Source organism: Hemitrygon akajei, chromosome 7 (assembly GCF_048418815.1).
Source record: "Hemitrygon akajei chromosome 7, sHemAka1.3, whole genome shotgun sequence".
Taxonomy (NCBI): Eukaryota; Metazoa; Chordata; class Chondrichthyes; order Myliobatiformes; family Dasyatidae; genus Hemitrygon; species Hemitrygon akajei.
In genome coordinates, this window is record NC_133130.1 from 100,415,043 (window position 1) to 100,441,383 (window position 26,341).

Sequence of the window (26,341 nt, forward strand, 5' to 3'; positions counted from 1 at the left end):
GGGTGTGCCTAAATTGGCAGTAATCTTCTAAAAAATTTACTTCCATAGCATAGTCATTTTGAGCAGAGTAAACTGTTGATTAATGACTCAGTAACAATAGAGCGTATTTTAAAGAAAAAATGATGAGCTATGTTGCTTATTTACATACATTCACTGTTTTACTATTAATGAAAGTATAATAGAGACAGACTGAAATAAATGAAGCTTTTTAGAAAATCTGATTATTTGTCCATGATTTATTTCAAGGAATACCTGCATGTTATGTGAGGTGAAGGAGTTCAAGGAATTATGTGTACTGTAGAAACCGGCAACATGATCTACAAATATGAAGATGCTAAATACTGCAAATACTCAGAAGGGCAGGCAATATCTGTAGAGAAAATACATAGAGTGATTGTTTTGGCATTTTCTTTTTAACTTCATATGTCCAGCCTTCTCTGTAATTTAATTTTGCAACCTGATGCACAGGTCCGCTGTTCCTCAGAAAGTGAAGAAGCAGTTAATCTCCAACTTGATTTTCTCTTTACAATCCTTGTAAGCATGATCCTTATTCATCTCCAGTCTGTGCAGTTTACATAATTGATCCATACAAACACAATAGCTGCAGCTTCCTTGTTAAAAAGTGGCTGACTTGCAATGAAGAAGGCCACAGATGACCTTGTTCAACATCCTTGAACAGACTGGATTGAGGAAAGCTGGCTTTGGAGAGAACACCAGCTGTTTAGGCCTGTAAATTAGTTTATTATTGTCACATGTACCAAGATACTGTGAAAAGCTTGTCTTGCATACTGTTTATTTAAATCAAATCATTACACAGAGCATTGAGGTAGAACAAGATAAAACAATAACAATGCAGAATATACTGTAAAAGATACTAGTAATGTGCAAAACAGGTACACAATAAAGTGCAAAATCATAATGAGGTAGATTGCAAGGTCAAGAGTCCATCTTATTGTATAAGAGGTCTATTCAAGTGTCTAAAAACAGTGGGATGGAAGCTGTCCTTGAGCCTGATGATATGTTCTTTCAGGTTTTTGTATCTTCTGTCCAAAGTAAGGAGGGGGGAGGGGAGAGAGAAAATGATGTCATGGGTGGGTAGGTCTTTATGCTTGCTGCTTTACTGAGGCAGTGAGAAGTACAGACTGAGCCTTGGAATATGCTGAGCTGGATCCACAACTCAAAGTTCAAAGTCAATTTATTATCAAAGTGCATATCTATAGGTCACCATATACAACCCTGAGATTTGTTTTCTTGTAGGCTTAGTAAATCCAAGAAACACAATAGACTAAATGAAAGGCTGAATCCAATAGGATGGCCAAACACCCAATGTGCAAAGGACAACAAACTCTGTAATTACGAAAGAGAAACCAATAATAATAATAAATAAGCAATAGATTTCAAGAACATGAGATGAAACATCCTTGAAAGTGAGTCCGTAATTTGTGGGAACGGTTCAGTGATGGGGTGAGTGAAGTTATCGCCTCTGGTTCAAGATCCTGATGGTTGAGGAGCAATAATTGTTCCTAAACCTGGTGTTGTGGATCCTGTGACTCCTATACTTTCTTCCCAATGGCAGAGGTGAGAAAAGAGCATGGCTTGGATGGTAGGCGTCCTTGATGATGGATGCTGATTTCCTGCAACATGCAGATGTGCTCAATACAGATGGGCTTTACCTGTGATGGACTAGGCCATATATCAGATTTTCTGTTCAGGGACATTGGTGTTTCCATACTAGGCCATAATGCAACCAGTCAATAAACTCTCCACCATACATCCATAGAAGTTTGTCAGAGATTTAGATGTTATGTCAAATCTTCTCAAACTTCTAAAGAAGTAGAAGCACTGCTGAACCAGCATTTTGTGTTTTTTATTTATTTCCAGCATCTGTAAATACTGAAAGGCTTTTATTAGCATTAAAATGGAGCACATCCATGCCAGATGACTGCCCTGGACTGTGGGAGGAGCAGTGACACAATCACCTTTATCCAGGGGTCTGTGGGAGGAGCCACAGGAGCAGTCAGCAGAGGGGCATGTCCAGGTAGATATACATGGTTTACCACAGTAGAGCAAGTAGAGCAGGAGGCTAAATCACAGATTGTGGAAGAGATGTTGTTGCTAGTCTAAACTGACTGGGGTCTGCAAGTGAGGAGATCGAGGATCCAATTGCATAAGGAAGTATTGAGGTCAAGATCTTATTGATTAGTGATTAGTTTTGAGGGGATGATAGTGTTGAATGCCAAACTGTAGTCAATAAAAACGATGTTCCAAGGTTAAAAGAAGATCCAATGAAATGGCATCTGTTCTGAACCTGTTGTACCAGCAGGCTAATTGGAGCAGATACAAGTCACTTCACAGGCAGAACTTAATGTTTCATCACCAACCTCTCAGAGAACTTCATCTCAGTGGATAAAAATGCTACTGGATGATTGTTATTGTGGCAAGTTACTGTATTCTTCTTAGACACCTGTATAATTGAAGTCTGCTTGAAGCAGGTAGGTACCTCAAACTACTGAAGTGAGAGGTTAAAAACATCAACATGTCAGTCAGTAATCAACACAGGTCTTTAGAACTCAGCCAGGTACCCCATCTCAACCGAATTGTTTCTGTGTGTTCACTGGGTTCACCCTCCTGAAGCATGTTCTCACAGTGGCCTCAGATACTGATATCACAGGGTCATCAGAGGTTGAGGGAGTTCATGAAGCTAACTCCATATTTTGTCAGTCAAATCAAGCATAGAAAGCATTGAGCTCTCTGGAAGCTTGTTGTCACCTATGTCACTTGGTTTCACTTCGTAAGAGGCAATAGCATTCAAGCTCTGTCACATCGGTCATGCATCCCCCAATTTGGTCCGGAATTTCCATTTCGCCCTTGAGATGGCTTTCCAGAGATTGTACTGGATCCCTTTTGTCACCAAGAACTTGGTTGCTAGAACTGTATGCCATTGTTCTGGCCCTTAGCAGATTGAAGACTTCATGGTTGATTCAGAGGTTCTGCTTGGAGAAGACTGAATGGTTTTGTGGGGACACACTCACCCATGACTATTTTAATAAAGCCTGTTATACCCGTGATGTATTCATTCAGATCCTCTGATGAGTGCTTGAACGCGGCCCAGTCCACCAACTTAAACCTATCCTGTAGCCGGTCCTCTGCCTCCTGTGACCACCTCTTTGTTGTCCTTATCTCTGGGGACTTGTTCTTTAGTCTCTGCTGTATGCAGGTCATCGAGGCTATCCCTCGAGGTCGAGGTTTATGGTCTTTGTTCCATATCCACAGAGTGAAGACGCCTGTGCATGTATTTGTTTAATGTGTACTTGATGTTGCACTCCAAGAAGCACATAATACTTAACAAATCAACTAACTGATTCCAATGGCATGGAAACCATGATGATTGGAGCTGATGGATTTGTTGCAGCCTTCATCCGCCTTCACAGCCGTTGAGTTTGAAGTAACTTCGTATGCTTGTTCCACCGTTGAGGTCTTGGTTGGATTGTTCTTTGTCAGGGACCTCAACCTTACCGCCATGGGTGACCCTACCAGGAGCATAGCTCCAGACGGCATTGCTCTCGGGATCTCAGGGCCACACAAGCTTCTCCACCACGACAAGGTGACAGTCCACGGAGAAGTATGCAGATATGCAGGAAGGACAACCAATTGATCAGATTAGATTTCCTGAAATGCGGTCTAGACATGGAATGGTAGGCATTCCTATTTGTAGCGTAGCAGTAGACTACTATATTTGGATCCCTGGTACTTTAGGTTATATGTTGATGATAATTGGGTAGAGATTTCTTCAAGTATGCTTGATTGAAGTCTTTGACTATGATTTGAAATGCATTGGTGTGGACAGTTTCTTGTTTGGTGATGGCAGCATTAATATCTGAAGAGCCTGGTTAAGACTGTCTTTTGATACAATATAAACTGTGGCCAGGATCATGGAGGTGGACTGTCTTGGTAAACAGAATGGTTGGCACTTAATCGTTAGATGCTTCAGGTCGAGGGAACAAGAGTGCGACAAGATCAAGACCACTGTGGTGGAGCACTACAGAGACTTTATCATGAACACAGACCCCAACCTTTTGCCTTTTCCAGGTTCGCAGTTTGGTTCATCCTGTGTATCAAGAAGCCCTCGGGTCTGATCTCCAAATCTGACGTTTTCGGAGTGAGCTGTCTCCACGAAACTCAGAATGCAACAATTCCTCCTTTCCATCCGATACTGCAATCTTGCCCTCAGGTCCTCAATCTTATTCTCTAGTGAATGTATTTTTGCTAACAAGATGCTAGGTAGAGGAACTTTCATTGCTTAGCATTTCAGCCTGGCTTGGAGTACTCCCCTCCTCCATCTCTTCCGGCTATAGTGATGTACCTTCATCTATTTAAAGGTGCTGCAACTGCACACTTGAGAGTTAAGTACGCTGAGTCCATCAGAGGATTGTGAAATCACTGGTTCATTAAGATAGTTCTAAAGTAAATTGCTTAAGGGAAATTACAGGCTGCAGATTGCAGTGAGAGTGGTGCAGAAGGGAGAGAAGATGATGAGGAATGCGGTAGTCATAGGGGATTCCATATTGAGAGAAACAGACAGGAGTTTCTGTCAGCCTGATAGAGATACCTGCATGATATGTTGCCTCCCAGGTGCCAGGATATGGGATGGCTTGGATAGGGTGCAGAGTATTCTGAAGGGAGAGGGTGAACAGCCAGAAGCCTTGGTACACGTTGGTACCAATGACATTGGTAGAAAAAGGGAGGAGGAATGAAGAGAGAATTCCGGGAGTTGGGTAGGAAGCTGAAAAGCAGGACATCCAGAGTAGTAATCTCTGGATTGCTGCCTGTGCCATGTGCTAACGAGCGCAAGAATAGCATGATCAGGCATATTAATGTGTGGCTGAGAGACTGGTGTAGGGGACAGGGCTTCACGTTCCTGGAACAATGTGGTCTCTTCTGGGGGAGGTATGGCTTGTACAAAAAGGACAGGTTATACCTGAACCCAAAGGGGTCCAATATCTTAGCAGGCAGGTTTAATAGAGCTGTTAGGGAGGGATTAAACTAATTTGGCAGGGGGATGAGAACCAGAGTGGCTGGAGTGAGGAAGGGGGAAACAGAAATAAATCAAAGATAGTGTGCAACAGAGATGATAAAAAGGAAAGGCAGGAGATGAGGCATAATCACAGCCAGTGAGATGATTTACAGTACAATAGAGGCATGGTGCAGTTAAAACAGAAAGCAACAAATACTGGACTGAAAGTGTTATATTTGAATGAACGCAGCATAAGAAATAAAATGGACGATCTTGAAATTCAGCTACAGATGAACAAATATGATGTTGTGGCCATTAGGAGCTGAATGTCCAAGGATATATGATGTATCGGAAAGATAGGTTAGCAGGCAGAGCATGTGGTGTGGCCCTGTGTATAAGAAATAATATTAAATCATTAGAAGGGATGACACAGGGACCTCACTAACCTACTGCAATTTTTTGAGGAAATTATAAGCAGGGTAGACAAAGGAGATGCAGTAGACATGGTGTACTTGGATTTTCAGAAGGCCTTTGACAAGGTGCTATACATGAGGCTGCTTAGCAAGTTAGGAGCCCATGGAATTACAGGGAAGTTACTAGCATGGGTGGAGCGTTGGCTGGTTGGCAGAAAACATAAAGGGATCCTATTCTGGCTGGCTGCTGGTTACCAGTGGAGTTCCACAGGGGTTGGTGTTGGGACTGCTGCTTTTTACGATGTGTGTCAGTGATTTGGACAATGGGATTTATGGATTTGTGGCTAACTTTGCCAATGATACAAAAATAGTTGGAGAAGCGCGTAGTGTTGAGAAAACAGAGAGCCTGCAGAGATACTTAGATAGTTTAGGGGAATGGGCAAAGAAGTGGCAAGTGAAATACAATGTTGGAAAGTGTATGGTCATGCACTTTGGTGAAAGAAAGAAATGGGCAGACTATTATTTAGATGGGGAGATAATTCAAAATGCAGAGATGCAAAGGGACTTGGGAGTCCTTGTGAAGGATACCCTAAAGGTTAACCTCCATGTTGAGTCGGTGGTGCAGAAGGCAAATGCAATGTTAGCATTCATTTCTAGAGGTACAGCATATAAGACCATGGATGTGATGTTGAGACTCTATAAAGCACCTGTGAGACCATACTTGGATTATTGTGTGCAGTTTTGGGCTCCTTATTTTAGAAAAGATATACTTACATTGGAGAGGCTTCAGAGAAGGTTTACAAGAATGATTCCAGGAATGAAAGGGTTACTGTATGAGGAATGTCTGGCAGCTCTTGGGTTGTATTCCCTGGAGTTCAGGAGAATTGGGGGGGGGGGGGGAAGGAATCTCATTGAAACATTCCCAATGTTAAAAGACCTGAAGAGATTAGATATAGCAAAGTTATTTCCCATGGTAGGGGTTTCTAGGACAAGAGAGCATGACCTCAGGATTAAATGACATCCATTTAGAACATAGATGTAGAGAAATTACTTTAGTCAGAGGGTGGTAAATCTGTGGAACTTGTTGCCAAGTCATTGGGTGCATTTAAGGCAGAGATAGGTAGGTTTTTCATCAGCCAGGGCATCAAAGAGTATGGGGAGAAGTCAGGGGAGTGGGGATGACTGGAAGAATTGGATCAGCCTATGATTGAATGGCGGAGCAGACTCGATGGGTGGAATGGCCTACTTTTGCTCCTATATCTTATGGTCTTATGAGAGTAATTCAGAAGAGATATATTTAGAAGTTTTGTAAGCAACCTACAACATGTCACCCTGGTTTACCGGTGCCTTCTTGGTAGCCTTGCAGTTTCTTGCAGCTACATGCAGAGCTGTTGCCATACCAAGCCCTTATGCAGCCAGATGGAATGCTCTCTTTGGTACAACAATAGAATTTGATAAGAATTGACATGGACATGTCAGATTTCTTTTGCCTCCTGAGGAAGTAGAAGCGTTGGTGAGCTTTCTTTGCCATGACCATCAACATGGTTGGACAAGGTGATGTTCACACTTGAAGTTCTAAGTCCTCTCAACTTCAACACTGTAGACAGGACCATTTGCACTGCCCTCCTTTCTTAATTCAATGACCACCTCTTTTGTTGCCATTTAGTGAGAGTTGTCCCGACACCATGTCTGTATCCCTTTCCTATACTCCGACTTGTCATTATTTATTTTATTTATTTAGAGTTATAGCACGGTACAGGCCCATCCAATCCAGCAACACTGCGCCACCCAATTAACTCATGTAACCAATTAACCTGCTAATACATATGCCTTTAGAATGTAGGAGAAAATCGGAGCACCTGGAGAAAATTCATATGGTCATGTGAAGAACGTACAAACTTCTGACAGCAGCAGGAATTGAACCTGGGTTGCTGGTTCTGTAAAGCATTATGCTAACTGCTACACTACCATGTCACCCATATTTGAGTAATGGATCTGTATTCTACTTCTTTGGATCCCAGAGAACTTCTGGTAAGTTGATTGTAGTGACACTTTCAATGAGCCCTTGAGCATTGGAGTCCAGAGTCATGATGGCAGTGACCAGAGTTTGCTGATTATATGCTGACTTTACATCAGCTTATCAGTTATAGCACTCTTATGCTGAGTGACTTTTTTGGTGTTGCATTGGAACCTAAAGACCTAGTATTAGATGTTGTATAATGATTGGGTTCCCCCAGTGTTTGATTGTTGCTGGCTACATCTTCCAAACTGGGCAAAATAGGCTGCAAGCTTCATGTCAAACTTAATACAAGACTGGAGCTAATCTCTCACACATATGTTGATGCTACGAGCTTTACAGGAGGCTTGTCAGTGCACAAAACTTTCAATGTGTGTGCCAGTGAGCTCCTTCTGAAGGTCATCAATCAAAATTGTCACTGAAGGCCTCTGGAGGTGAATTTGTGTGTAATCCCGCTCTGTAATATGCTTTCAGCTGACACACCCTTTTCACCAGTGGTGACTGCTGGTCACTCAGTTGTGAAGTGCTGCCTTCTAGATTGGTGGGTTTGAGAGCTGCTGAGTGTGGGTGAGAGTAGGAGCCATTAGAATTGCTCTTTTGCTGCTCTTCTTGCAATCACTTGAGTTGAGTATGATGTTCTAAGGGGTTAGGTTGGATTCCCTTAAAGGAGAACTGCTGTGCATGACTTTGTTCAGCGAGGGGAGGCTGATGCTCTGGTAGCCATCACAGTCCTTGACAGATCGAGGTCAGGATCCAGTAGCATGAAATGTATATGACTGTGGACCCTTCACTTCTGCAGCCTTCTTCTGCCTTCACTGTCATTGTGATGTGTAATCATCTTCTGCCAGCTCCACCACTGAGGTCTTTGCCACTCATCAGGACATTTAAGAGGCTTTGAGTGTCTAAAAGGAAAACATCTGAAGACTAATGGTAAAGGAGAATAATTCTATTATGAATTATTAGAGGAGATTCTGTGATGACAGGGAGAGAAATTTGAGAATAATTATTTGGGATACCATACTCTGAAGTAGGTTTTCATTTGCCACTGGCTTCACACTTCGAGATTGTTGCTTCAGTTATGACCAGCACTTTGTACTCTAGGATCTGTGCTGTAGGTGCCTCACTTGTCCATTGATGTTATTTTTTTCTCCTTGTGCTGTTATGCTATGCCTTTCCAGCAAATCCCTTACAATGTGCTTGAATGCTTTGACTAACTATCAATGTGTGGGAGCTGCAAGATTTAACTATGATGCTTGAAATAATGGCAAGTTTGTTAGAGTATATTGAGGTTTCTGAATGTTAGGTCGCAGCTTGAAAGATTTTTTTTGGGTTTGTTGAGTGATGGGAGTGCAATGCATTTTACAGTTTGCGAGCTTGCAAAATGATTACAAACTCATATCATTCATGGTGATGTATATTCAAAGATTCAAAAGATTCAAAATACATTTATTATCAAAGTATGTATATGGAATATAACTCTGAGACTCGTCCTCCTGCAGACAGCCATGAAACAAAGAAATGCCATGGAAACCGTTCAAGAAAACATCAAACACTCAATGTGCATAAAAAGAACAAATTGTGCAAATGGCAAATTCTGCAAGCCAGTGCATAATGCATAGAATATCAAACATCAAACTGGGAGTTCAGTGGTATTCACTTTATTTCAGTTCATTGCACTGCTGCTAGCCTACTGCAGCCACAGAACTATTCTTCACCAAAACACCTCAGTCCACATTGATTGCTCCGATCAAACTGCACAAAAATAGCAAAAGAAAGGGTAACCAGAATCTAGAAACACATGTAACATGAACCTCAAGGTCCTCCAAAATGAGTGCATCTCTGAGCCTTGCTGATCAATCCTTGCTACGTGGACCCCAAGATCACTGCACTTTCCTCTGAAAGCAGCTAGTGAGAGGGAGAGGAAGACCAGTCAAATGCAGGCAGACGACGCCAGACACCTGTCCTCCACTGTTGTCCTTGTCAACTTCATCCTTGCTCAACATTTCAATTGGAGAGAAGCAATAGAGTCGATCATGGGTTCACACCCCTTCTCCAGGCTTCCGGTCCTCCAGACTGCACACTCGGTTCCAAACCTAATCGTACTCTCAAAGTGCCAGATCACAATACCTTATACTCCATAAGCACCTCATTTGTTCCTACCTGCCTATACCTGTGATGCACCTCTGTTTTTTTTGACCAGGGCCTCAACAGGCACATATGATCTTTGTACAGTACTCTTAAAATTTCATTTTTGAAGGCCTCCCACTTATCAAGTTCACCTTTGCCAAAAAACAGCCTGTACCAATCCACATCTGCCAAAAAAATTTCTGATATCATTAAAATTGGCCTTTCTTTAGTTTATAACCTCAACCAGACCTATCATTTTGCAAATTTACTTTGAAACTTGTAGCATTATGATCACTAGATGTGAAGTGTTCCCCTACATAAACTTCTTTCACCTGCCCTGTCTCATTTCCTAATAGCAGATCAAGTAACACACACTCTTTCATTGGTGCTTCTACTTATTGATTAAGGAAACTTTCCTGAACATGTTCGACAAACTCTATCCCATCTAGACCTTTTACAGTATGGGAGTCCCAGTCAATATGTGAAAAGTTAAAATCACCTACTATAACAACCTTATGTTTCTTGCAACAGTCTGTAATCTCTCTACAAATTTGTTCCTCTAAATCCCTTGGACTGTTGGGTGGTTTATAATATAGCCCTTTCTTATTACTCATTTCCACCCAAAATGCCTCACTAGATGAGTTCTCCAGTTTGTCCTGATGGAGCACTGCTGTGCCATTTTCCCTGATTAGTAACACCACCCCTCTTTCTTTAATCCCTCCCACTCAGTCGCATCTAAAGCAACAGGAACATGGAATATTGAGCTATCAGTCCTGCCCCTCCTTCAACAAAGTCTCACTAATGGCTATAATATCCTAATTCCAGGTGGGTGATCCATGCCTTGAGCTCATCCATCTTTCCTATTATACTTCCTGCATTGAAATATATGCAGCTCAGGACACTAATAGCATCATGCTCAGCTATTTGATTCCTGAGTTTGCTTGAGGTTTCAACAGTATCTGCTTCCACAACCTCTCCACTGATTGTTCTAGCACTCTGGTTCCCATCCCCCTGCAACTCTAGATCAAACCTCACAGTGCAGCACCAGCAAACCTTCTCACTGGGATATTAGTCCTCTTCCAGTTCAGGTGCAGTCTGTCACTTCTGTACAGGAGCCACCTGCTCTGGAAGAGAGACCAATGATCCAAAACTCTTATGCCCTCCCCCTTACACCAAATTCTTAGCCATGTGTTAAATTGTATAATCTTCCTATTTCTGGCTTCACTAGCGCATGGCACGGTTAGTAAACCTGAGATCACAACCCTAGAAATCCTGCCCTTTAAACTTAGCACCTAACTCCCTGAATTCCCTTTGCAGAACCTCGTCACTCTTACTACCCATGTCATTGGAACCTACATGGACCACGATCTCTGGCTGTTTACCCTCCATTTAAGAATGCACTGAGGACTCGATCTGAGATGTCCTGGACCCTGGCACCCAGGAGACGACATACTATCCAGGAATCTCATTCTCGTCCACAGAACATCCTGTCCTTTCCCCCGAACTAACATATCCCCTATCACCACAGCTTGCCTCTTCTCCCCTCATTTCCCTTAGAGTCTCTGTGCCAGAGACCTGACTGCTGTGACTTTCCTCTGCTATGTCATTCCCCCCACCCCACACAGAACAGTATCCTATTGTTGAGGAAGATGGCAACAGAGGAATTCTGCATTGACTGTTTAACCCCTTTCTCCTTACTGACTGTCACCCAGTTTCCAGTGTCCTGCACCTTGAGTGTAACTATTTCTCTTTACACACCATCTATCACCCCCTTAGCCTTCCGAATGACCCGGAGATCATCCGTTTCCAGCTCCAGCTCCTTAATGCAGAGTGTTAGAAGATGCAGCTGGATGCACTTCTTGCAGGTGTAGTCGTCAGGGACTCTGGATGGCTTCCTGCCTTCCCACATCCTGCAAGAGCAGCATTCCACTATTCTGCCTGGAATCTCTACTGTTATAGCTCAGAAAATGTAAGGGATAAAACCTCTACTTACAGCTTTTTTTTACCCCTGACTGAAGCCTCTCCTAGATGAAGCTTCGAAAAGCTAAAGCCTCAAAATCTCCACTTTAACTTTGACCCAATGATGGTCGTTCTACTTGCCCCTGCCTTACTTTAATTTGTTTTTGCTAATCAATCTTGAACACTGATTGGGTGATGCTTAAAACTTCAATACTGTCGTGAGTCACTGCCTTTTCTGCTCGATCAGTGAACCAGAGTGGACTACATATTCTCAGACTTTTGAATTCTCTGATTGTTCACTAATCAAAGCTCAAATATGGGGAAAGAAGAGATTCATGATGAATAAACTCTTCTCCAGCTTCCATCCGGGTACAGGTATCGATTATAATTGATACAGGACCTGGGTGGAAGCCCAAGATGATTTTATTCGTCATATACTCCGGTAAAGCATGAGATCCAGATTCACGATGCATTCACAAACTTCAACCGAGCATGTAGGTCATTCTGTGACATTGCATTCACATCTAATGGCTTGATTTCTCACGATAAGCTTAATTGCTGTTTGCTGTGAATGCTCTTTGAAGATGTATTTCAAATGCTTTCAGGGCCTCTGTGTAGGTTGAGTTGTGTCTTCATCTAATCTCCCAGAGTTTCTACACTGGTTAGAAAATCTGAGAGACTCCTCTCATCCTTAAATTTGTTATTTCTTTTCCATTAAGTTGCCAATACTCCTAGAATGCATTGTACCACCACTAGCTGCTATAAACTATTAGCTTTTTTTTGTGGCCTCCGTCAGTTGTGGTCAACCATGGGTACTGCGCCTCTGGTAGTCACTGGTCCTCTCCAGGGTGCAAGCCAGGGCAAAGTTGATATGGAGATCTATGTTGCCCATGCAGTGGGACCCCTCTCTCCATGCTGATGACAGATCCAAAGGAACAATGAAAGTTGATACAGTTTGGTGCCAGCAGCGCCGTAGTAGTTGCCGTGCCGATGCTGGGTACAGCAGTCAGCTGCCTTCGGGACTCCGACTCCAGATATTTCCTCAGGGTTTACTCCCAAAGCCTTTCCCATGAGCTGCAAGGCAGCGGTGGTTTGAAATCGGAGTCCCCCCCCCAGATGAGCTATTATCCATGGCTGACGAGCCTCATCTGCTGGAAGCAACTGGTTTTAAGGTGCCAGTGGCCTGCCTTTGCCCTTTCTCCTGTCAGTGGAAGAGCTCTGCTGGGCATAAGAACTACGCCACACGTGAAGGCCAGGAGTTCGACTTGGTTGTCAGAGGCTGTTTGAGATGCACACCATGAAGAGCATTTTTTAGCAGTGGGTGCTCGTCCCCACTACCACCCTTCAGCTATGACCACCTTTGGAGCCTATTAGCTACCACTTATGAAACAGTATAAATGTACATCCAGTGGCCACTTTATTAGATACATATGCTTGAAAATGCAAATATCCATTCAACCAATCTTCTGGCAGCAACTCAATACTGAAAAGCATCCGGACATGGTCAAGAAGTTCAGCTGTTGGTCAAGCCAAACATCCGAATGGGGAAGAAAATGTGACTTAAATGACTTTGATCGTGGGGTGATTGTTGGTGCCAGATGGAGTGGTTTGAATATCTCAGAAGCTGCTCATATCCTGGAGTTTACAGAGAATGCTACCCGTACAAAAAAAAATCCCATGAGCAGCAGTTCTATGGATGAAAATACCTTGCTAATGAGAGAGATCTGAGGAGAATGGCTAGACTGGTTCAAGCTGACAGGAAGGTGACAGTAACTCAAATAAGCACATGTTACTACAGTGATGTGCAGAGGAGCATCTCTACATTGAATCCTGAAGTGGATAGGCTACAGCAGCATAAGACCATGAACAAACACACAGTGGCCATTTTATTGGCCACAGAGTTTTCAATACATGCTCTTTTATAAACAGCTGGGTTGACACTGGCTGGTCACTGAAATGAATGAGGTTGCAGAACAAATTTTATGTGCATCCGATACCAATTAAAACTGGCATGGGTTCATCATGCTGTGTAATTCTAGGGCATGTTTTTCAGCACTATCAAATATGTTCTCCTTGAAAGTTCTGGCAGAACAAGGCTTCAATTAGAGTTATAGTGAATGAAAAGCACTCAAGTCTTAAGATTAATTGGCTATTTGCTGCTATGCTGCGTTGCCTCTATATTTCCATAAGGCTGATGCTGGTTTTTAGAATTAATTCAGTTCATCTTCATGCCATTCCCTTCTTTATTGCTGTAATTCAGTGTGATGCCCCAACACTTGCAGATTTTATCTTCTGACAGACTCCCAATCTTGGTTAAACTAAAGTCCTGTTTGTTCAATGCAGTTAATTGGGCTATGTAGCGGTGTGCTACACGCAGCGCTGAAATAATGACACGTAGTCGGTGAGCTGCAGTTGCAAAGAAGTTTATTCAAAGTTCGCGGCCTCGCTTTAAAGCCTTCCTGTTCCCACCCTCCCCAGGCGGGAATGCTGTAGGGGGCGTGTATTCACAGTCCTGTCCCGCGCACGGGCTTTTCCCCTTGCTGGTGAAGCAGGCTTGGTGCCCTCTTTGGGACCGGCCTCAATGCCGGTGTGCGCCACTTTGTGAGCTGGTTCGTGTGCGCTGGGAAGTGGGTCGCCACATAACCCCCCACCAGAACCGGCGATACACCCCCCAATGTCCTCAGTCTGGGTTGGACTCTGTTTGGGAGGTCTGCCTCTGCGCTGCGGTGCCTGAATCTCGACCGGCTGCGCCTAGTCCACATGGGCCGGTTTGAGTCGGTCCACTGTGAAAACCTCTTCTTTCCCCCCAATGTCCAGCACGAATGTGGACCCATTGTTTCTGATCACTGTAAATCCGCCCAGTCGTACAAAAACGAACTTACAGTTTTGCAGGTCTTTGGGTACGCAGGTCGGGTTCTGCCCATGCTGTGAAGTGGGTATGGGGGCCAGGTTACTGAGCCTCTTGCGTAGTCTGCCCAGGACTGCTGCGGGTTCTTCCTCTTGCCCCCTTGGGGCTGGTATGAACTCTCCTGGGATGACCAGGGGTGCACCGTACACCAACTCAGCCGACAAGGTGTGCAGATCCTCTTTGGGCGCCGTGCAGATTCCGAGCAGGACCCAGGGAAGTTCGTCCACCCAGTTAGGCCCTTTGAGGTGGGCCATGAGAGCCGACTTCAGATGACGGTGGAAACGCTCCACTAGTCCGTTGGACTGTGGGTGGTAGGCAGTTGTGTGGTGCAGCTGTGTCCCCAAAAGGCTGGCCATAGCTAACCACAGGCTGGAGGTGAACTGGGCGCCTCTGTCGGAGGTAATGTGGGCCGGTACACCAAAGTGAGATACCCAGGTTGCAATCAGTGCTCGGGCACAAGATTCGGAGGTGGTGTCGGTGAACGGGACAGCCTCTGGCCATCTTGTGAACCGGTCCACGATAGTTAGGAGATGCCGTGCTCCTCGCGACACTGGCAGGGGACCCATGATACCCACATGAATGTGGTCAAAACACCGGTGGGTGAGGTGGAACTGCTGCGGCAGGGCTTTGGTGTGCCGCTGCACCTTGGCTGTTTGGCAGTGCATGCACGTTTTGACCCATTCACTGACCTGCTTGCGGAGTCCATGCCAAACGAACCTGTTGGCTACCATCCGGACGGTTGGCCTGATGGAGGGGTGCGCTAAGTTGTGAATGGAGTCGAAAATGCGCCACCGCCAGGCTGCCGGGACGACGGGACGGGGTTGGCCGGTGGTGACGTCACAGAGTAGGGTCCTCTCACCTGGGCCTACGGGGAGGTCCTGGAGCTGCAAACCGGAGACTGCGGTTCTGTAACTAGGGATCTCCTCGTCTGCCTGCTGTGCCTCTGCCAGCGCTTCATAGTCTACCCCCTGGGACAGGGCTTGGATGTTAGGGCGGGAGAGGGTATCCGCCACAACATTGCCCTTTCCCGAGACATGCCGGACATCCGTCGTGTATTTGGAGATGTAGGACAGATGTTGCTGCTGGCGGGACGGCCAGGGGTCGGATGCTTTTGTGAACGCAAAGGTAAGAGGTATGTGGTCCGTGAACGCGGTGAAGGGCCTTCCTTCTAAGAAGTATCTGAAATGCCGGATTGCCAGGTATAGCGCCAACAGTTCCCGGTCGAAAGCACTGTATTTGAGCTCGGGTGGTCGTAGGTGTTTGCTGAAAAACGCCAGGGGTTGCCAGCGACCCTTGATGAGTTGTTCCAGCATTCCACCGACTGCCGTGTTTGATGCGTCCACAGTGCGGGCGGTAGGGACGTCCGTTCTGGGGTGCACTAGCATCGCGGCGTTTGCCAAGGCTTCTTTGGTTTTAATGAAAGTGGCGGCGGACTCCTCGTCCCAGGTAATGTACTTGCCCTTACCCAACATCAGGGCGAACAGGGGGCGCATGATTCGGGCAGCTGAAGGGAGAATGGTATGGTATGGTAGAAATTCACCATACCCATGAATTCCTGAAGGCCTTTGATTGTGTTGGGTCGGGGGAAATGGTGGACCGCGTCTTCCTTGGCAGGCAGAGGGGTTGCCCCGTCTTTAGTAATCCTGTGGCCCAGGAAGTCGATGGTGTCGAGCCCAAACTGGCATTTGGCCGGGTTGATTGTCAGACCGTATTCACTCAGTCGGGCGTAGAGTTGACGGAGGTGGGACAGATGCTCCTGACGACTGCTGCTGGCTATGAGGATGTCGTCCAAATAGATGAAAGCGAAGTCCAGGTCGCGTCCCACCATGTCCATTAACCGCTGAAACATCTGTGCGGTATTCTTTAGGCCGAACGGCATGCGGAAGAACTCGAAAAGGCCGAACGGGGTGATGAGTGCCGTTTTGGGGACGTCGTCCGGATGCATTGGGATTTGATGGTATCCCCGGACGAGGTCTACCTCGGAGAAGATCTGTGCGCCGTGCAGGTTTGCTGCAAAGTCCTGAATGTGCGGCACAGGGTAGCGGTCCGGTGTTGTAGACTCGTTCAGCCTGCGGTAGTCACCGCATGGTCTCCAGCCCCCTGTTGCTTTGGGCACCATGTGCAGGGGGGAGGCCCATGGGCTGTCGCACCACCGTATGATCCCCAATTCCTCCATCCTCTTGAACTCCTCCTTCACCAGTCGGAGCTTGTCCGGGGGAAGCCTTCGAGCATGGGCATGGAGGGGTGGTCCTTGTGTCGGGATGTGGTGCTGTACGCCGTGTCTGGGCATGGCTGCCGTGAACTGCGGTGCCAGAATCGATGGGAAATCCGCCAGGACTCTGGTTAAGTCGTTGTCGGACAGCGTGATGGAGTCTAGGTGTGGGGCCGGCAACTGGGCGTCACCCAGAGAGAATGTTTGAAAGGTCTCGGCGTGGGCCAGTCTCTTCCTTGGCAGGTTGACCAGTAGGCTGTGAGCTCGCAAAAAATCCGCTCCTGGGAGCGGTTCGGCTACGGAGGCCAGTGTGAAGTCCCATGTGAACTGGCTGGAGCCGAACTGTAACCACACCGTATGGGTGCCGTATGTCCTTACTGTGCTGCCGTTCACGGCCCTCAGGGTGGGACCCGGTTCTCTGTTGCGGGTGTTGTAACTCGTTGGAGGTAAGACACTGATCTCGGCTCCGGTGTCGACCAAAAAGCGACGTCCCGACTGCTTGTCCCAGACATACATGAGGCTATCCCGATGGCCAGCCACCGTAGCCATCAGCGGCGGCTGGCCCTGGCATTTCCCAGGAACTTGCAGGGCGGGCTATAGCGGCGGGCTTCTGCGCCCCACCGCTGGTGGTAGAAGCACCATTGTTCGTTGGTCTCCTTACCCCTGCCTCTGGGGTAAGTGGGCTCTGCGGCCAGGCCAGGTCTGGTTTGCTGCTGCGAGCGTGGCCTGGTGATCTGTGCGACGGACGCCCCACTCTCCTTCTTGGCTTTCCACAGCACGTCCGCCCGGGCCGCCATCTCCCGGGGGTCGCTGGAAACCGCGTTGGAAAGCAGCAGGCATATGTCCTCGGGTAGCTGCTCCAGGAACGCCTGCTCAAACATGAGGCAGGGCTTGTGACCTCAGGCCAGGGACAGCATGTCGTTTATCAAAGCTGACGGTGGCCTGTCCCCCAAACCATCCAGGTGCAGTATGCGGGCAGCTCGCTCGCGCCATGACAGTCCGAAAGTCCTTATGAGCAAGGCTTTGAATTCTGTGTATTTGCCGTCCTCCGGGGGCGACTGTATGAACTCCTCAACCTGGGCGGCTGTCTCCTGGTCGAGGGAGCTCACCATGTTGTAGTAACGTGTGGCAACCGAGGTTAGCTGCCGAATGTAGAATTGGGCTTCTGCTTGCTGGAACCATAGGTGAGGTCGCAGCGTCCAGAAGCTTGGCAATTTTAACGAAACTGCATGAACAGATGCGGCGTCGTTCATCTCCAGTCCAAATATCGTTTGGGCCGTCGGGGTCACCAGTTGTAGCGGTGTGCTACATGCAGCGCTGAAATAACGACACGTAGTCGGTGAGCTGCAGTTGCAAAGAGGTTTATTTAAACTTCGCAGCCTCGCTTTAAAGCCTTCCTGTTCCCGCCCTCCTCGGGCGGGAATACTGCAATGCATATTCACAGTACCGTCCCACGTGCGGGCTTTTCCCTTTGCTGGTGAAGCAGTCTTGGTGCCCTCTTTGGGACCAGCCTCAATGCCGGCGCGCGCCACTTTGTGAGCCGGTTCGAGTGCGCTGGGAAGTGGGTCGCCACAGCTATCGATTAATCAGGCAGCCACTTATTTGGGTCAAATCTTAAGGAACGAAAACAAATCAAGAAATTAACCAGGATTCCCTTTTTTTATTTGAGACTGCATACTGCTTAATTGGGATAGGACATTGTTGCCGAAGTTTCTAACTAGCATCAGTTACATGTACTTGTGTGGCCTTTAAACACTATAATAGTGTCTGTTGCATATGTTTGTCTTCAAAAAGCAACAATTTTTGTCACAGTTAATTGGCAAGAAATAAGAAGTAACTTAATTTGGAACAGTTTTACCACCTCCAGTTTCAAGCATTCAGACTTGGAGATGCCAGAAACAGCTGGGAGTGAAAATGAAGCGTTTTCACTACTTCAGCAAGTTAGAAACTACAAAGAATTTGGATGTATTGAGTGTTATAATGAAAATGAAGACATGGAGATGCAATCATTGAAAGCATTGTATGAAGGCACTTCATTATCTGCACTGGGTGACTGTGCTGAATTTGTTCATTTACAGTCAATCAAAAGAACATAGAAGACCTAAATGAATTCCTCCATCAATAACTTAGGAACTACAGTTATATAATACTGTAGTAGTATTGATAGTTAACGGTTAGTCTGAATAAAACAATGATCCTCCATCAGAAGTCTCCTCGTGGAATTTACAACCCACTTCGGTTCACCATTGAAGACCACCCTCTCACCACGGTTGAACAGTTCACCTACCTGAGCAGCATCATCTCCACCGATGCTATAGCAGTAAAGGATGTTGACAATCAACTCACCAGAGCCAGCAGTGCCTTCAGGCATCTCCAGAGACGTGTGTGGACGAACCACCAGCTGCATCCGCCCACAAAAATCCAGGCATACAGGGCTGCCATGATCACAACACTGCTGTACGCTCTGAAGCCTGGAGCTTGTACCGCAAGCAAATCTGGTTGCTCAAGCGCTTCCATCGGTGCTGCCTCTGCTCCATCATGGGTATCAGCTGGCAGGATCGTGTCCCCGCAATGAGGTCCTGGAGAAGGCTCAACTGCCAAGCATTGAAGCCACTTCGCTGCTTGGGCAGCTTAGCTGGTCAGGCCGCGTGTCTCGCATGGACAACTCCAGGTTACCAAGAGCAGTACTCTACGGAGAACTCTCTCAGGGCAAGAGAAATCGTGGTGCCCTGCGCAAGAGGTACAAAAACCAACCTAAGCAGCAGCTCTCTCACGCAAATATTGAGGTCAATGAGTGGCAGCAGCTGGCTTGTGACAGAGACCGCTGGAGAACGCTGATCCATGGAGCAGCCAAGTATACTGAGGACGAGGAGACGCAACTGCTGAAGAGAAGAGAAGCAGGAAGGATCCAGTATGTTTGAAATGCCATTCAAAATTTTGTGGAATGACTGAAACTGCTGAACAAGTGCCCAATTCCATTTTAATTATTTTGCTGTTCTCTTCTGGTGTAAGCCATATTGCTTGTCCCTTGTTAGTTTCCACATTATGAATCTCAAGGGTAACCTGTCCTCTGTCACTCTTATCATTATCAGATTTTTTGTCAACAACATGCAGATTAGTGCTCTTTTTCAAACTGCAACTTGACTTTTTATCTTTTTCTCTTCCCTGTGCAGACCATTTATTTTTGTCTGTTTGACATGCTCTTTTGAATGGTGTGTACTTTGTTTCATTTTCTGCAAGTTTCACCTTTAAACCTGAAATTGCTCTGGTGTATGTGAGCCCCTGCTACAGTGGTAACACAGTTTGTTTGGCCAAGCTGGTTTCTATAGACTCTGCAATTTTGTTCATGCTCACTTTCATTCCAGACTGCAACTCAATTGTGTCTGTTTGCTGTTTCAATTGATAGTGATTTCAACTGCTCTTTTAAATGTGAGTTGTGCTATAGTTTGTAGCTGTTTTTGAATGCTTTCTTGTAAGATTCCACAAACTATATGATCAGGTTGTGCATCATTAAATCCATTACCAAGCTGACAATGCTCAGACAATATCTTCAGTATTGCACTTGCACTGAAATTAACTCCCCTTCCTTTTGATTCTGATTATGACACCTAAAATGTTCTGCAATCAACAATGGTTTCAGTTCTACATGTTCCTGCATTACTTTCACTATATCTGCAAAGCTCATTTCTGTTGTTTTGGTTGCAGCTGTTAATCTTCTAAGCAAACTGTAGGCTTTTTCACTATTACACTCAGCAAAATTGCCACTCATTTAGAAACATAGAATAGTACAGCACATTACAAGCCCTTTGGCCCACAATGTTGTGCCAACCCTCAAACCCTGCCTCCCATATAACCCCCCCACCTTAAATTCCTCCATATACCTGTCTAGTAGTCTCTTAAACTTCACTAGTGTATCTGCCTCCACCACTGACTCAGACAGTGCATTCCACGCACCAACCACCCTCTGAGTGAAAAACCTTCCTCTAATATCCCCCTTGAACTTCCCTCCCCTTACCTTAAAGCCATGTCCTCTTGTAATGAGTAGTGCTGCCCTGGGGAAGTGGCACTGGCTGTCCACTCTGTCTATTCCTCTTAATATCTTGTACACTTCTATCAAGTCTCCTCTCCTTCTCTCCAAAGAGTAAAGCCCTAGCTCCCTTAATCTCTGATCATAATCCATACTCTCTAAACCAGGCAGCATTTTGATAAATCTCCTCTGTACCCTTTCCAATGCTTCCACATCCTTCCTATAGTGAGGCGACCAGAACGGGACACAATACTCCAAGTGTGGCCTAACTAGAGTTTTATAGAGCTGCATCATTACATTGCATCTCTTAAACTCTATCCCTTGACTTATGAAAGCTAACACCCCATAAGGTTTCTTAACTACCCTATCTACCTGTGAGGCAACTTTCAGGGATCTGTGGACATGTACCCCCAGATCCCTCTGTTCCTCCACACTACCAAGTATCCTGCCATTTACTTTGTACTCAGCCTTGGAGTTTGTCCTTCCAAAGTGTACCACCTCACACTTCTCTGGGTTGAACTCCATCTGCCACTTCTCAGCCTACTTCTGCATCCTATCAATGTCTCTCTGCAATCTTCGACAATCCTCTACACTATCTACAACACCACCAACCTTTGTGTCATCTGCAAACTTGCCAACCCACCCTTCTACCCCCACATCCAGGTCGTTAATAAAAATCAAGAAAAGTAGAGGTCCCAGAACAGATCCTTGTGGGACACCACTAGTCACAACCCTCCAATCTGAATGTACTCCCTCCACCACGACCCTCTGCCTTCTGCAGGCAAGCTAATTCTGAATCCACCTGGCCAAACTTCCTTGGATCCCATGCCTTCTGACTTTCTGAATAAGCCTGCCGTGTGGAACTTTGTCAAATGCCTTACTAAAATCCATGTAGATCACATCCACTGCACTACCCTCATCTATATGCCTGGTCACCTCCTCAAAGAACTCTATCAGGCTTGTTAGACACGATCTGGCCTTCACAAAGCCATGCTGACTGTCCCTGATCAGACCACGATTCTCTAAATGCCAATAGATCCTATCTCTAAGAATCTTTTCCAACAGCTTTCCCACCACAGACGTAAGGTTCACTGGTCTATAATTACCCGGACTATCCCTACTACCTTTTCTGAACAAGGGGACAACATTCGCCTCCCTCCGATCCTCCGGTACCATTCCTGTGGACAACGAGGACATAAAGATCCTAGCCAGAGGCTCAGCAATCTCTTCCCTTGCCTCGTGGAGCAGCCTGGGGAATATTCCGTCAGGCCCCGGGGACTTATTCGTCCTAATGTATTTTAGCAACTCCAACACCTCCTCTCCCTTAATATCAACATGCTCTAGAACATCAACCTCACTCATATTGTCCTCACCGTCATCAAGTTCCCTCTTATTGGTGAATACTGAAAAGAAGTATTCATTGAGGACCTCGCTCACTTCCACAGCCTCTAGGTACATCTTCCCACTTTTATCTCTAATCGGTCCTACCTTCACTCCTGTCATCCTTTTGTTCTTCATGTAACTGAAGAATGCCTTGGGGTTTTCCTTTACTCTACTCGCCAAGGCCTTCTCATGCCCGCTTCTTGCTCTTCTCAGCCCCTTCTTAAGCTCCTTTCTTGCTACCCTATATTCCTCAATAGACCCATTTGATCCTTGCTTCCTAAACCTCATGTATGCTGCCTTCTTCCACCTGACTAGATTTTCCACCTCAGTTGTCATTCGTGGTTCCTTCGCCCTACCATTCTTTATCTTCCTCACTGGGACAAATTTATCCCTAACATCCTGCAAGAGATCCTTAAACATTGATCACATGTCCATAGTACATTTCCCTGCAAAAACATCATCCTAATACTATAGGTCAATCCTATAATCCTAATAGGTCAATACTCCCCAATGCCATTAGGCTTTACAATTCTACCGCCAGGACTTAAGAACTTTTTAAAGCTATTATTAATGCTTTTTGAGATGGTGATTTAGATGCATATCATTTTTTTTTTTTACTGAGTTAAGTATTGTATGTAATTAGTTTTGCTACAACAAGTGTATGGGACATTGGAAAAAAGTTGAATTTCCCCATGGGGATGAATAAAGTATCTATCTATCTATCTATCTAATTCACACCCGCAAGTTCTAGCCTTATAGCCTCATAATTTGCCCTTCCCCAATTAAAAATTTTCCTGTCCTCTCTGATTCTATCCTTTTCCATGATAATGCTAAAGGCCAGGGAGCAGTGATCACTGTCCCCCAGATGCTCACCCACTGACAGATCTGTGACCTGACCCGGTTTGTTACCTAATACTAGATCTAGTATGGCATTCCCCCTAGTCGGCCTGTCAACATACTGTGACAGGAATCCATCCTGGACACACTTAACAAACTTGGAACTAATCAAGTGCCAATCAATATTAAGGAAGTTGAAGTCACCCATGATACCAACCCTGTTATTTTTGCACCTTTCCAAATTCTGCCTCCCAATCTGCTCCTCGGTATCTCTTCTGCTACCAGGGGGCCTATAGAATACCCCCAGTAGAGTAACTGCTCCCTTCCTGTTCCTGACTTCCACCCATATTGACTCAAAAGAGGATCCTGCTACATTACCCACCCTTTCTGTAGCTGTAATAGTATCCCTGACCAGTAATGCCACCCTTTTTCCCTCCTCTCTATCCCTTTTAAAGCACTGAAATCCAGGAATATTGAGAATCCATTCCTGCCATGGTGCCAGCCAAGTCTCTGTAATGGCCACTACATCATAATTCCATGTATGTATCCAAGCTCTCAGTTCATCACCTTTGTTCCTGATGCTTCTTGCATTGAAGTACACACACTTTAGCTCTTCTACCTTACTACCTTTACACCCTTTATTCTGCTTCTCTTTCCTCAAAGCCTCTCTATATGTTAGATCTGGCTTTACTCCATGCACTTCTTTAACCGCTCTATTGCTCTGGGTCCCATTCCCCTTGCAAATTAGTTTAAGCCCTCCCAAACCATGCTAGCAAACCTACCTGCAAGGATATTGTTCCCCCTCAAGTTCAGGTGCAACCCATCTAATCTGTACAGGTCCCACCTTCCCCAGAAGAGATCCCAATGATCCAAAATTTAAAACCCTGCCCCTTGCACGAACTCCTCAGCCACGCATTCAGCTGCCATCTCCTCCAATTCTTACCATCACTATCATGTAGCACTGGCAGCAATCCTGAGAACTGGTAGCAATCTTTGAGGTCCTGTTCTTCAGCATTCTGCCTGGTTCCCGAAACTCACACTTCAGGACCTCATCCCTCTTCCTGCCTATGTCGTTGGTACCAACATGTACATGACTTCTGGTTGCTTTCCCTCTTGTACCAGGATGTCATGCACCTGGTCAGAGACATCCCGGACTCTGGCACCCAGGAGGCAACAAACCATGCGGGTGTCCTTCTTACGTCCACAAAATCTCCTGTCTGCTCCCCTGACTACAGAATCTCCAATGACGACAGCTCTCCTTTTCTCGGTCCCATCCTTCTGCACCACAGGGTCAGACTCAGTGCCAGAGGCCCTGTCACCGTGGCTCACACCTGGTCGGTCGTCCTCACCGACAGCATCCAGGACGGTAAACTTATTATTCAGGGGAATGGCTACAGGGGTGCTCTGTCTACTCACCTGTCTACTAACCTTTGCTTTCCCTCCTCTGACTGTCATCCAACGACCTGCTTCCAGCAGCCTAGGTGTGACTACCTCCCCGTAGCTCTAATCTATGACTGCCTCATTTTCCCTTATGAGTCAAAGGTCATCCAGCTGCTGCTCCAGATCCCTCACACGGTCTTCCAGATTGCCCAGCCGCATGCAGTTCTGGCAGATGTGACTCAGTGGGAGAGGGGAGTTCCCCCAAGACTGCCACATCTCACAGGAGAGGCACATCACCGTCTCAGGAGGCATTGTAAAGACTAACTGGGAACAAACTTGTCCTCCACTCCTTCACGGGCCCACTCACTCACTGGCCACTTTCCACAGGCCGCTCTGCTTGAGCTACCCCTCTATTTATTTGTTTGAGCTTTTCAAACTGCTTGGTCACCTGACCTCGATTGCCCAATCAGCTGCTTTCTGCTGAGTCTGAGCTATTCAAATCTTGATTGTCTAATCAACGGCTTTCTGCCATTATAGCTAAACAATCGCTCAAATCGTCTGTAATAGAGATCCAGATCCCTCTAAATAAAGTGGAAGTCAAAAGAATTATAAAAACACGTATTGAGGAGACATGGCAGAAGCACTGGGATGAGAGTGAAACAGGGAGACAACTGTACAAAATACAAAGGGAAGTCAGATACCAAAGGATATCAGGTGGGCATAGAAAGATAGAAGTGATCATCAGTCGCTTAAGAATTGGTCACACAAGTCTTAATTACACATTATACAAAATAGGGAAAAATCCAACTGGGTTGTGTGAATACTGTAATCAACCAGAAACAGTTGAACATGTATTGATAAAATGTAAGAAGTATGAAACAGAAAGAGTGAAGATGATAGGAGCGCTTCAGAAAAACAAAAAAACTGCTGTGGGTATAGAAGACATTTTAGGTGGGAGTTCAAGAGAAATACAGACCTATATCATGAAGTATCTGAAAGACTCTGGTCTATTATATAGAATTTAGGGAATGCAATTCTTTTCATTCCTCCTGGTTATCAAACAATCCACACTCCAGTCTAGTAGGTGGCAGTAATGCACCTTAAAGCTGGTTTGCCAACCGCCATAAAACAACACAAGAAGAAGAAGAAGAGGAGCTTTCTGCTGAGCTATTCAAATCTCGATTGACTTGATTGCACAGTCCAACTGCCAGAATCTGAAGGAGCATGTTGCAGCACTGAAGAAAGAACTAGATGACCTCAGGTTCATCCGCGAAAATGAGAGTTTTCTGGACAGGACCTACAGTGAGGTCATTACACTGAGGATACCGGAAGAGAGAAAGGGGGCGACGATGAGGAAGGAAAGGATGCTTGAAGTACAGGAGACCCCGGGGGATGTACCTCTCTTAAACGGGTTCACCCTCTTGGAAGCTGTCAGGACAGAAGATACTGCCAGTCTGAGAGGCGGACAGGTCTGCGAGTCAAAAATTGGTGCAGAAGCAGAGCCGAGGAGTCAGACATCAGGAAGAGCCGTGGTAGTAGGGGACTCCATAGTAAGAGATACGGAAAGGGGTTTCTGCGGCAACAGGCGAGATTTAAGGATGGTGTGTTGCCTCCCTGGTTCTAGGATCCAGGACATCACGGACCGATTACAGGGAATCCTCAAGGGTGAAGGTGAACAGCCGGAAGTGGTAGTGCATGTCGGCACAAATGACATCGGGAAGAAGAGGAAGGACATTATGCATCGGGACTTCAGAGAACTCAGAAGAAGGCTGAAAAGCAGGACTTCCAGGGTGGTTATCTCCAGTTTGCTTCCAGTTCCTCATGCTGGAGAGGGCAGGAACAGGGAGATAATGTGTGGCTGAGGAACTGGTGCAGGAAGCAAGGATTTACATTCTTGGACCACTGGGGTATGTTTTGGGGTAAGGATAAATTGTACAAAAGGGACCAGAATTCTGGCAGGCAGGTTTGCCACTGCAACACGGATGTGTTTAAACTAAATAGTGGGGGGGAGGGGATGAACTGGAAATATAAGGATGGAGTTAAAGGGAAAGTGAAAATAAGAAA

The 26,341-nt window shown here is 45.9% G+C and overlaps 1 protein-coding gene across 1 annotated transcript in view; it reads left to right on the plus strand.

The window, feature by feature from the left end:
• prkn (parkin RBR E3 ubiquitin protein ligase) overlaps positions 1–26,341 on the plus strand; it is a 1,122,674-nt gene that overhangs the window by 97,313 nt on the left and 999,020 nt on the right. The gene's annotated exons all lie outside the window — the stretch shown is intronic.